We start from the raw sequence: 11,847 nt of genomic DNA, 5'->3' as shown, positions 1-11,847 counted from the left end.
GCTACGCTGAGTGAGTTTTATTAATAAAGTAACATACATCACATTCTTACATATATGTATCCGAAAATACATAAAGCATATTTAACCCGTTTGCCTTTCTTTTAAACGTACTTATGTACATTATTACTTTCATACTTTATCTTACGTTCATTAATTAGTACATACATGATCGTTCTATATTTTAAAGAGCCTTTCGCGCTATAACCTACGCAGATATTATTAGGGTTTGCAACCCTTTATTCTTCGCAGATATTATTAGGGTCTGCAACCCTTTACCTTTTATAGATATTATTAGGGTCTGCAACCCTCATTAACCATTCAACCATACAACCATTTTTACACGAGTTGCGGCCTTAACAACCTTATCTACTCATTTTTACACGGTTCGAACGCCACGTGTTCGCCCCGATTCATTCCAAACAACATGTTAAACACCAACTTTATGTCTTTCTTACTTGCTTCTACCCGATTTACTTTCTCTTCAAATATCGTGTAAAACTGACTTCATTTACCTGTCCTTTTAACGAACCGAACACTACTCATTTTACCCGAACCAAACCAACCAACCCATTTAGTAACAAGTTCATTACTTTATCACTAATCGTGGCCCGATCTATCATCCTACCAAGTTTCATGCAAATCCGTACACGAAAAGTAAGCTTTTTTAATAAAAACGTATCTTTGAGGTTTATGTTCGAAATCACACGAATAGCCCAAAACCATATCAAACGAACTCGGAATTGAGTGATTCAAGTGGCCAGGAGACCGGGTCGCCGAACTCTACCAGCACTTCCTACTGCCACCGCCGGAACCGTCGCCCCAGTCGCCGGAAATCTTTATTATCCACTGTAACGGTTTTTCTGATAAAAACCGGGCTTCCCAACCTCTAATCGAAGATCCGTCTGGTGTAAATCTTCATTTATATCCTATGAACACTCAGTTAAAATTTGAGACCGATCCGACGGTTAGATCTCCGGGAATCATCGGGTCTTTTTGGGTTGCTCTCTCAAAAACGGGAATTTGGCTAAGAAGGAGGTTAAAGGTGATGAGGATTATAAAATGAGATGGTGGCAATATTTATAGGAAGGGGTAGGTTTTATGTTTAAGTTTTCATATTATGACACTTAATTCCGTCATACTTTAGATAATTACATTTATCTTTTATAATTCATTTAAACACGATTCTTTTAAATACCCATGAAACTTGGGATGTTACAAGTCTACCCACCTTATAAGAGGTTTCGTCCTCGAATCCTGCTTAGTCCTTATAAAAGGAATACTTCTTGTATTCACGTCCTTTCTTGAAATGTCTTAGGTTTCTGGCTTACCGGTTTATCCGTCGTCTTACAATCATCGAGTGATGGTCATGAGTTTTAGCAGTCTTTGGTAGCTTGTCCATGAAGTCCTCGATGGTATACTTCCTTATTCAGACTTAGTGTAAGTGCACGGATTTGGTGTCCGCAGCTATTTGAATAGGATAGGGGTAGTTTAGTCTTTACACTTAATGTATAAAGGCTCATTCGCTAAGCATGTTTAGCGACTGAGGCCTCATTCGTTAAAGACTAGGCATATTCGTTAAATGTAAGACCCATTCGTTACTACAGTGTAACGAATGGCAGCTCATTCGGTTAATGTATACCCATTCGCTAAGGGTTTTTAGCGAATGGGGCTATGGAAAGACCTTATTCGTTAACCTTGTTAACGAATGAGATGTCTCATTCGTTACTACAATTATAACGAATGGGGCATGCCTATAAATAGGCCTTCCATAGTTAAAATGCGTAGATTTCCGTGCCATAACTTATTCGTATACTGTTACCATGCCGGATTTTCTCTAGACATCCTAATATATTCATCCTCCACATTAATGTATTGATTCTTAATGTATTGAACACGAGTTAACATATCGATTTGCGACTAGTTCCTGGCTCGTAAACGTTCGTATAACGTTTTCTCACTTAGCAAGTCCGCATCATTTCTGTAAGCATGCTTTTATTTCTTGTCCTCCATATAGAAACATCGCACTTACTATCACGACACTTGGAACTCGATGATCCTTCTATCAAATCACAACCTTTAGCAAATATACTGATTTGCAATACGTTCAAAAACGTATTAGTTCCATATGAGGAAACCTTTCCAGTTTCTCCTTAAGGATTACTTTCTGAAATCTCTTTGTCTATTCCTTAAAATAGAACACCTCTTGCAATTATCGAGCACCATTGTTACGCAATTTGATGGAAAACTCCTTAAATCACCATTTAATCCTTCTTCCATTTTTAGCTTTTTACTAACACATAGGGCTCATGAGTTGTAGCTATCCAGGGTAGCTTGATCATGAAGTTCATGTTGATGCATCTTTCTTTTCTTGACTAATCAAGTATCATCTTGTCCAATGAATCCATTGCTGTCTGCCACTGCATATAAGGTTGCCTTGATATATCATAAATATTTTTCTTAACCTAATTCCTCTCTAGGCATGTTTTGACCTTTATATGTGGACATTTATAATACTATTTTATCGTTACCATTCTAGATGACTTCCCTCTCATGATCACATGATTATACGTCACCACACTAATCACTCATGCTAAGACTCAATTCAAATAAACATAAGTTTAAACCATGTCTACGCCTTCCATGCATGTTCTTCCATTTTTTGCCCTTGTTTTCTTGCATCCTCTTGTTGTGTTACAGTGGTTCCACCTTCGTAACAGTTACAGTTATTCCTAGCCGCCTAGGAAAAGTATCATGTACTCCAACAGTTGTCACATCCCACGAACTCTTCTTCACTGAACTCCTATTTAAGGGTTTCACTTTCATAAGCATTTGCCTTTATTGTAATCATTCTCTTTCCTTTAGAAACCTCGATGTAAACCGATTATTTAGACCTATGAGCTCATCTAGGATTTGGCATTGAAGATCTCCATGACGAGGAATCCTCGGGCGACTCGTGAGTATTATCTTCCAAATCTCGGTATAACTAGAAAATTCAATCCCTTTTCATCCTACTCTCATCCTTTATAACTTCTAACCGCACCTCGCGGATCTCGCTCATGAAATCTGAAGTGCTAACTAATTTATATGGCATAATTTCCGCGATAACTTCTTCACCTTTATGGCTTACTGCGTCAGCGACCACATTGACCTCACTAGGATTATACTTGATTTCACAATCAAAATCCTTTATTAACCCTAACCATCTTCTTTGCCTCCTATTCAGTTCTTGCTGCTTGAAGAAGTACTTCTAACTTTTATGATCAGTATAGATGGTATACTTTGAAAACTTAGCATACAGTTTCTCTTTATTCATATCTCTAACACTTTTCTCTAGTGTCCACCATGGTCGGACTTTATTCCTTGAATAAATTAAAATTATCGTCAATAAAGGCAACGACAGATTTGTCCAACATCGTACGGCATACCCTATCCATCATAACCATAAATGCTGCTAGAGCATTCATCAATCTAAACGACATCATCAAAAACTTGTATGTCCATATCGCGTCTGAAATGTTGTCTTAGGGATGTCTGCCTCTTTCACTTTAAACTGATGATCACTAGTTCTTGAGATCTATTCGGGAGAACCAACTAGCATCTTGCAACAAATCAAACAAATCATCAATCTGTGGCAATGGATATCTATTCTTCACTGTAAGCTTATCCATCTCGCAATAATCTATACACATTCTCATACTTCCGTCTTTCTTCTTCACGAACAGCACTAGTGCACCCTACGGGGAAACACTTGGTATTATAAAACCTTTGTCGAGAAGTTCTTGCAGTTGGGACATTAATTTCTTCATCTCGGACGGCGCCAGATTGTAAGGTGCTTTCGCGACGGGCTGTACACCTGGTATTAACTCTTTATGAAGTTCTACCTCTCGTTCCAGTGGTATCCCCAGAAGGTCCTCTGGGAACACTTTCGGATACTTACACACTACAGGAACACCTTTCAATCCTTTTATCTTAGCCGTAGCTTAGACAACATATGCTAGGTAGGCACTGCACCTTCTCCTTAACAAACCTTCGGCTTTTATCATCGAAATGACGTTAAGCTCTGAACTTTCTTTATCACCATAAACCGTCACCGTTCCACCATCCAAAGATTTTAACCGTATCAACCTACTCTTACATTCTATCGGAGCCTCAAACTCTTACACACTATTATTAGGGTCTGCAACCCTTTACTCTTCGTAGATATTATTAGTGTCTGCAACCCTCATTAACCATTCAACCATACAAACCCTACATCTAGCCATACAACCATATATATCATACATACATACATACATACATACATATATACATACATACATACATACATACATACATACATACATATATATATATACTCATATACATCTTCGTACATACTCTTAACTCTTTCTATACTAAATAAGCATCAAAGATTACATTCATATGGCATACACTTACCACATAAGGTAAGTCTATTAACTAATAACATAGAAGTACGCACATAGCCCGAAAAACATAACAGAGAAGTGGGCTAGAAACTCACCTGGATTTTGTTCCTCTTGAAGTTAATTGTAACACTTCTCCTTAGTTTCCCACGTCTATCAATATAATAATTTATAATATTAATTAACTACTTCTAACTCTATCATTCTTCTAGGTCAGTGAAGTCCCAAACGAATCGCATCGCGTTTCCCAAACCAATCGCATCGCATGGGATCAAACCAGTCGCATCGCATGGAAGCAACCAATCGCATCGCATGGGAGCAAACCAGTCGCATCGGATGGATGCAAACCAGTCACATTGCATGGATGCAAACCAGTCACATCGCATGCCAATGAATCACATCACTTGTCTCTGAACCAATCGCATCGCATGCATGTGCGAAGCAATTTGGCCATTCTTCATTTTCTTCATTTTGCCATTCTTTCAGTTATTTTGCCTTTTAACCATTCTTTAGGCCCCGCTTTACTATTCCAACAAGTTGCGGCCTTAACAACCTTACCTACTCATTTTTACACGGTCCAAATGCCACCAGTTCGCCTGGATTTATTCCAAACAACATGTTAAACACCAAGTTTATGTCTTTCTTACTTGCTTCTACATGATTTACTTTCTCTTCAAATTATCTGCAAAACCGACTTCGTTAACCCGTCCTTTTAACGAACCGAACGCTACTCGTTTTACCCAGACTGAACCAACTAACCCATTTACTAACAAGTTCATTACTTTATCACTAATCGTGGCCCGATCTATCATCCTACTAAGTTTCATGTAAATCCGCACACGAAACGTAAGCCTTTTTAATAAAAACGTACCTTTGAGGTTTATGTTCGAAATCACTCGAATAGCCTAAAACCATATCAAACGAACTTGGAATTGAGTGATTCAAGCGGCCAAGCGAGCGGGCCTCCGAGCTCTACCAGCGCCGCCTACTACTGCCGCCGGAATCCGCCGCCCCGGTTGTCGGATAACCCAAACAGTTGACGGAAATCTTCATTTTCCACCTGTTACGGTTTTGCTGATAAAAACCAGGCTTCCCGACCTCTGATTGAAGATCCTTCTGGTGGAAAACTTCATTTATATCCTATAAACACTCAGTTAATATTTGAGACCGATCCGACGGTTAGATCTCCGGGAATCATTGGGTCTTTGTGGGTTGCTCTCTAAAAAACGGGTATTTGGTGAAGAAGGAGGTTGGAGGTGATGAGGATTATAAAATGAGATGGTGACTATATTTATAAGGGGGGGGGGGGGGGTAGGGTTTCATATTTAACTTTTCATATAATGGCACTTAATCCCCTCATACTTTAGATAATTACATTTATTTTATATAATTCATTTAAACTCGATTCTTTTAAATACTTCATGAAACTTCGGGTGTTACATATTTGTTACCACGTATAACAATGAATTCATATTTACCGTCTATGATTTTACATAAAATATAATAAAAGTAAGTAAGCCACACAATTAACTAAACATGCTTAGAGTTCAAAATTAACTTCATTACAATAAGTGGAATGACAAACAATTTAAAAATATATATGTAAAAAATATAAAAGAAAAAAAAATTATTTGTTGAAAAATGAATAAACGACTTTACTAAACTATAACGCTATTAAATTTTTTTGGGTAAAAATGTGAATTGTTTAAAGAAAACTAATTAGTTTATGAGTTAAAATGGAAGTTAGTAATTAAATAAAGGCAAATTAAAAATAAATAATCTCACCTTTTGTATATTGGTAATCCTATCTTTTAAAATCTCTGTCAACGGTCTAACCTTTTAACTATTTTTATCTTAATGGACCTCCAATAAAAAACACTTAACGTCGTTAAGTGTTTCCAGAATTTCAAACCGATGTTTTAGGGCTTTTGATCGGAAGAAAGATACGAGTTTACTGTTGTAAAACTTATCTCGAAATAGTGATTCAAATTACTTGATTTTGTTAATTGAAAATTAAAACACCCGAATTGAAACATTGTTTAATCGTTTGGATCACTATTTCAAGATAAGTTTTTCATCAATCGACTCATATCGTTCTTCCCATCAAAATCCCTAAAACATCGATTTGAAATTTGGAAAATACTTAACGACATTAAGTGTTTTTTAGCGTAGGTCAATTGAGAGAAAAATAGTCGAAAGGTTAGACCGTTGATAGGAATTTCTAAATGTGAGATTATTATCAGCCAATACATAAAATACGAGATTATTTATTTTCAATTTGACTTAAATAAAAAAATAGATAGAAACGTTAATCATTTAATGAAAAAAAAATAAAATTCAGGTGACACATGAACACTTTATTAAATTTTTAGGGCAAAAACGTAAATTGAAAAATAAATTGGTCCAATACCAACATGTCACGTGACACCATGTGACCTAACAATGTTTTAGAACTATTAATATGTTACATACCTCCCAATATGGGGCACTTATAGTGACCACTCGGCATAGACTTACAGCAGAAACGTAATATTATATAAAAACCAAAACATTTGTTATGTGTATAGCAAATACACATACTATGGTAATAGAATAAAACATATAAACTCTTCTAACACATAGCAGCTAACAGCCATGCCCTTATTTATCAACCTATAACATATACTCGGGTAAATATACATCAACACAAAGCGTGTAAGTCACATAAACCGACATATTTAATTAAATGGTACTAAAACAATTTTATTGATCAAGTATGAGCTCATTGCATGCCATGCCATAATTATGCGCGTCTGCTATTGTATTAACTGCATGTCCCCTCGGAAAAATATATTGATCATTATAATATATATATATATAACACCTTGGGTGCCACACCATATGTGCCATGCAAATATATGATCAATCACAGTCTAAATACTTTTTGAACATGCATCAGAGTTTTAAAAATGTTTAAGTAACTCACCTGAATAGACTTTCTTCAGCTACTCTGGCTCTTCACAAGTTAACTGGAATGTATAATCTAACATACTAGGTTACTTATTTATATCTAGGAAGTAAGGCTTTAATACTTATAGACCCTACACACAACAAATGTCTTTATCGTGCAAAACTATTCAACTCCAGACAATGTTATGGTTAACAACCATACCCACTAATTTACAGTTAATGGTCCTTCTTAACCATTTATAACCAAAGCGGTTATTCCATACCACAAAGCCAGTTGTGCACGTACTAGACGGGTTATGCTAAGGTCATACGCCCTACTTTAGTGGGTTGCTCTCCTTATGTTTCAGTATTCAAATATTAAAGAGGTAGAATTTCTATCTTATACGACACCCTGGGTCCCTAATTTACCTCTACTAAAATAATATTTAAATATTTATTAAATAATTAAAATTACTTTACTAATTAGTTAAAGTAATAAAATGAAAAAGGAAATACCTTAGTGGGTAGGGTATTCACAAAGGAAGATTAGAATCTTCTCAACCTCCTCAAAGAATTGGCTAAGTATGGACTACGGGCAAGCATGGACATTCGAGCATGGTTTTACTACCTCGAGCACGGTGTCTTATGGTTATAAGACTTACTTTAGAGAATTCTTCTAAGTGTTGAAGGCTTCGAGCAAGCTACACTTCATCAAGCAAGAGTGTTCTTCATCGAGTATGGATTGCCAATCAAGCAAACAACTTGATCAATCCAGCTTAAACCAAGTGTTTCGAGCACGTTGGTGGGTCAAGCATGGATTCAATAAAGAAAGATATCAAATATTCTAAGTATAGACTTCGTGCATGATTCAGTCCCGAGCAATCTTTACATCCGAGTATGCTGAAGATTGTTCACAATAAGTCACTAAGGCAGAATTGAAAATATCTAGAAGAACATGCTTGCTCGAGGAACTTATTCGAGCAAAGCATGGATTAGTCAAGAAGATTGAAGTGTGTTGGAGGAGAATATTTTCTATCTAAAAATATTCTAATAAAGTGTACTCGAAGACTTGCATCGAGCATACTGTGCATATCAAGTCTGCTCGACCAAGACATATCATACTCGAAGACTTGTTTACACTTGTGTTTATTTTGTCATTCATTATGTAATTATTAGGGTATTCTAGAAGGAATGTCAGGGGCCTGTAAATAGTGTCCTAGGTTTCCATTTTATGAAAAGCGTGGATAAGGCACAAAATACAAGAGTACAAACATTCCAACGAATATTCCTTTTGTGTTTCCTCGTGTAGCCGCTGCCTTCATGAAACCTTAGACATTCCTTTCACTGTTCCATTAATGATATATATATAATATAGTGAATCTTTGTCTTTGTTTATTGTTCTTACTGATTATCTTATATATTTCATACCTTCACTCCCATCCCTTGAATATACTGATTCCGCCGGGATATTCAGGAGGCCTTTGGGTTTATTTGATCTGTGTGTTCTTGTCAACCTACTAAGATTTGCAACAGGTCCGGTCCTGACAATGGTCTTCGTATATAAGATGGGAGAATGCTAAAATCTACTATATTATTAAAGCTATAACTGTTACCATAAATAATATGCATTCTCATAATTTCTTGCTAATAAATAATTCATAATTATATTAAATTATATTAAACTTAATTACATTCAACATATTCTAATCTACTATCCTAATAATAATACATGTGTTCCTTAATGAGTCTGGGTTTTTATTTTCAAAGTTTCATGGTAGTTATTTTTTATTTTTGTTTAATTTCGATTTTTGGTATTTATTCGGTTTTGATTATTATAAATTTGTTTCATTTCAGTTACGTTTCGGTTCGATTTCTATTAGTTTCATTTTAGGTGGGTTTAACTTTATTCAATTTTTGGTTTTTGTTTTTACAGTTTGTGTTTTTGTTTGGTTTCAGATTTATCGGTTTTAGTTTTTCAGTTCATTTGAATTTTTGTTTTTGTTTTATTGGTATTTAGTTTCATTTAGGTTTTTGATTTTGGTTTTGTTTTAGATTTTTTTCAATTTAGTTTCGTTTCAATTTGCATTTTGTTTGTCTAGTGTTTGGATTTAGTGCCTATTGAAGAACAATGGAGTTGATATATTTACAAATGATAGCACCTTAATACTATCTTTGATGGACAAGGAGATGTTAACTCATTAATATTTTCCAAGATTTTAATTGGAATCGATTAGGGAACGTATACACACAGTTCGATGTCACTATATACAATCCGGCGTGACTATTTATAGTTTACCAGCGAATGGGATACGTAATATTCTGATTACATGTAGTTGTGTGTGAACAACTATCACACTTTGTTATAACATAACTACTGGGTATAACTTAATATAACTTCACAATACAAGCATCCAATTAAGATTTAATCTCTAGTGTTAAAATTATTATATAATTCCATTTTTAACATATGATTGGGTGTGCTTATATATATATATATATATATATATATAAGCACACCCAATTATATAATATATATATATATATATATATATATATTATAATAATAATTTTATCTAAGCACACCCAAGCACACTTTTTTCATTAAAACGCTTAAATTTTCACAATGATGAGCTGCTAATACAAAATACTTCGATGTCTGATTCTTCGATTATGTGACTTCCTAACAAGTAGAAGTCACAATATAACTCTGAAATTGTACCGATAACACATTGGTGCCAGATTACTTAACGTTTCTCTAGCTAAGGAATAGATCAACCTAGCATAGAACGTTAGTAAATCACATTTATTTTTGTGTTCGATCCTAAGTCTTATGAGATTATACTCGTCTTTAATTGCAAGGAAGCATAGACAAAATAAGGCGTTGATCTACTATTGTCCGCAACAACCATCATTATATGTTGAAGTGGCAACAATATGAGGGAATGCCAAAATTTTGTGTCTATACTCAATACAACTCAAATAGTGGATTCAATGGGGCCTAATAGTAACAATGATGGGGTCCATGTACATTAGACAAGCTTATTCAATAAAGGATAAAAAGTTAACGAGGGGTTACATTTTTAAAACAACACAGAGCTAATGTATGATACAAATATGACTGAGCATTAGTATGAGTGAACATGATGCATGTCATGTAACTAATGATGGAATTTGAAGTTTGGTAGATTTGAGATAACTGTTTAAGATCAAATTATTCAATCTTACTGAGAAACTCGAGTGTTGCGAGCACCAAGGACGTTTGGTTCAAATTAATGAAGAGAAGTGTTAATTATAATCCTATGTTGCGAAATGTTGCTACCAAGTAACAATATTAGTACTAACTACTAAGTGCATGTTAGTTATCATGACTAAAGGGAGAAAATAACATAATCATAGGTGATGAATTCCAAACGAAAAAACATAAATTTATTACTCAGGGCAATTGATAAATCGACTGAAATTTCAGTTTGCGGGTAGAGTTCAAAAGTAGAGAGTGAACAAGAGTTTGAAATATATATTCTTCCTAAGATTAGTCAAATGACCAAGTGCCATTTTAAAGTCAGGTAGTAGGCAACATAATATAATAATGATCTTACAAGATTGTTATCGTAGACTTTTATGATAAGCATTATTCAAGTAACTAGGTTCCGTAAACCTAATTCCTTTTTATTTAGCCTTAATGGTATCAATGCATCGAAACTCTTTTTCTTCTTAATGAAAATTGAGTATGGATATGTTTTTCTTGAATACTTAATCACACAAAATCATTATTTCACATCGAATTAGGGTCGACGTTTTCATTATGAAAACTGAGTTGTCAATTTTACTAGATGATGATCCTAAGTTTTTGGTATCGGGTTCGAGAGTGATTTATATTCGTCATAATTATCAGTAGTGAGGGGCCTACGGGTTTGAGAAAATCACACTTTTCTTATTCCGCCAAGAAAAATTTATGCTGATAGTATTCGGTGCAAATAGCGTTACCGTCATATAATCTTTATGGACATTGATTGGTTGACCATAACTTATCTTTTATCCATTATAATAGAATTTGAAACATGGAGGTCAACAAAATTTGAGTATACGTGTATCTTTGGAGCATAGTGGATAACTATGAATATGCCAGACATGACAGTACACTCAAAGTCTCCAAAGTGCCTCCAATCATAAAGTTGGTTAAGAGGCTGCTGAGGTAGTTGCACATTTAATTCTTCATCTATAGATATGAGGTCAAGTGTTTATAACTACTGTATTAGAATTGGATAGGAGTTACGATGCCTACATGTCTTTGTTTTAGTCTTTACACCATATTTAGTTGTCGCATGTGTACCAACACGATGCCAATTGTTATACAAGGAATGTATAAAAGAAGTGTCAAATAAGAATATTAAGCAAAGCAGTCATTAGGATTTCACAAAGAACTAACTCATTCAAGCGTAGTCTCAATCTTGGGTATGACAAATAAGAATATTCTACTCATGCCTAAATTCCAAAG

The sequence above is a fragment of the Bidens hawaiensis genome, unplaced genomic scaffold (genome assembly GCF_021521415.1).
Source record: "Bidens hawaiensis isolate Kalapana, Puna unplaced genomic scaffold, B.hawaiensis_p1.1 tig00046101_1, whole genome shotgun sequence".
Taxonomy (NCBI): Eukaryota; Viridiplantae; Streptophyta; class Magnoliopsida; order Asterales; family Asteraceae; genus Bidens; species Bidens hawaiensis.
This window is presented reverse-complemented; position numbering follows the sequence as displayed.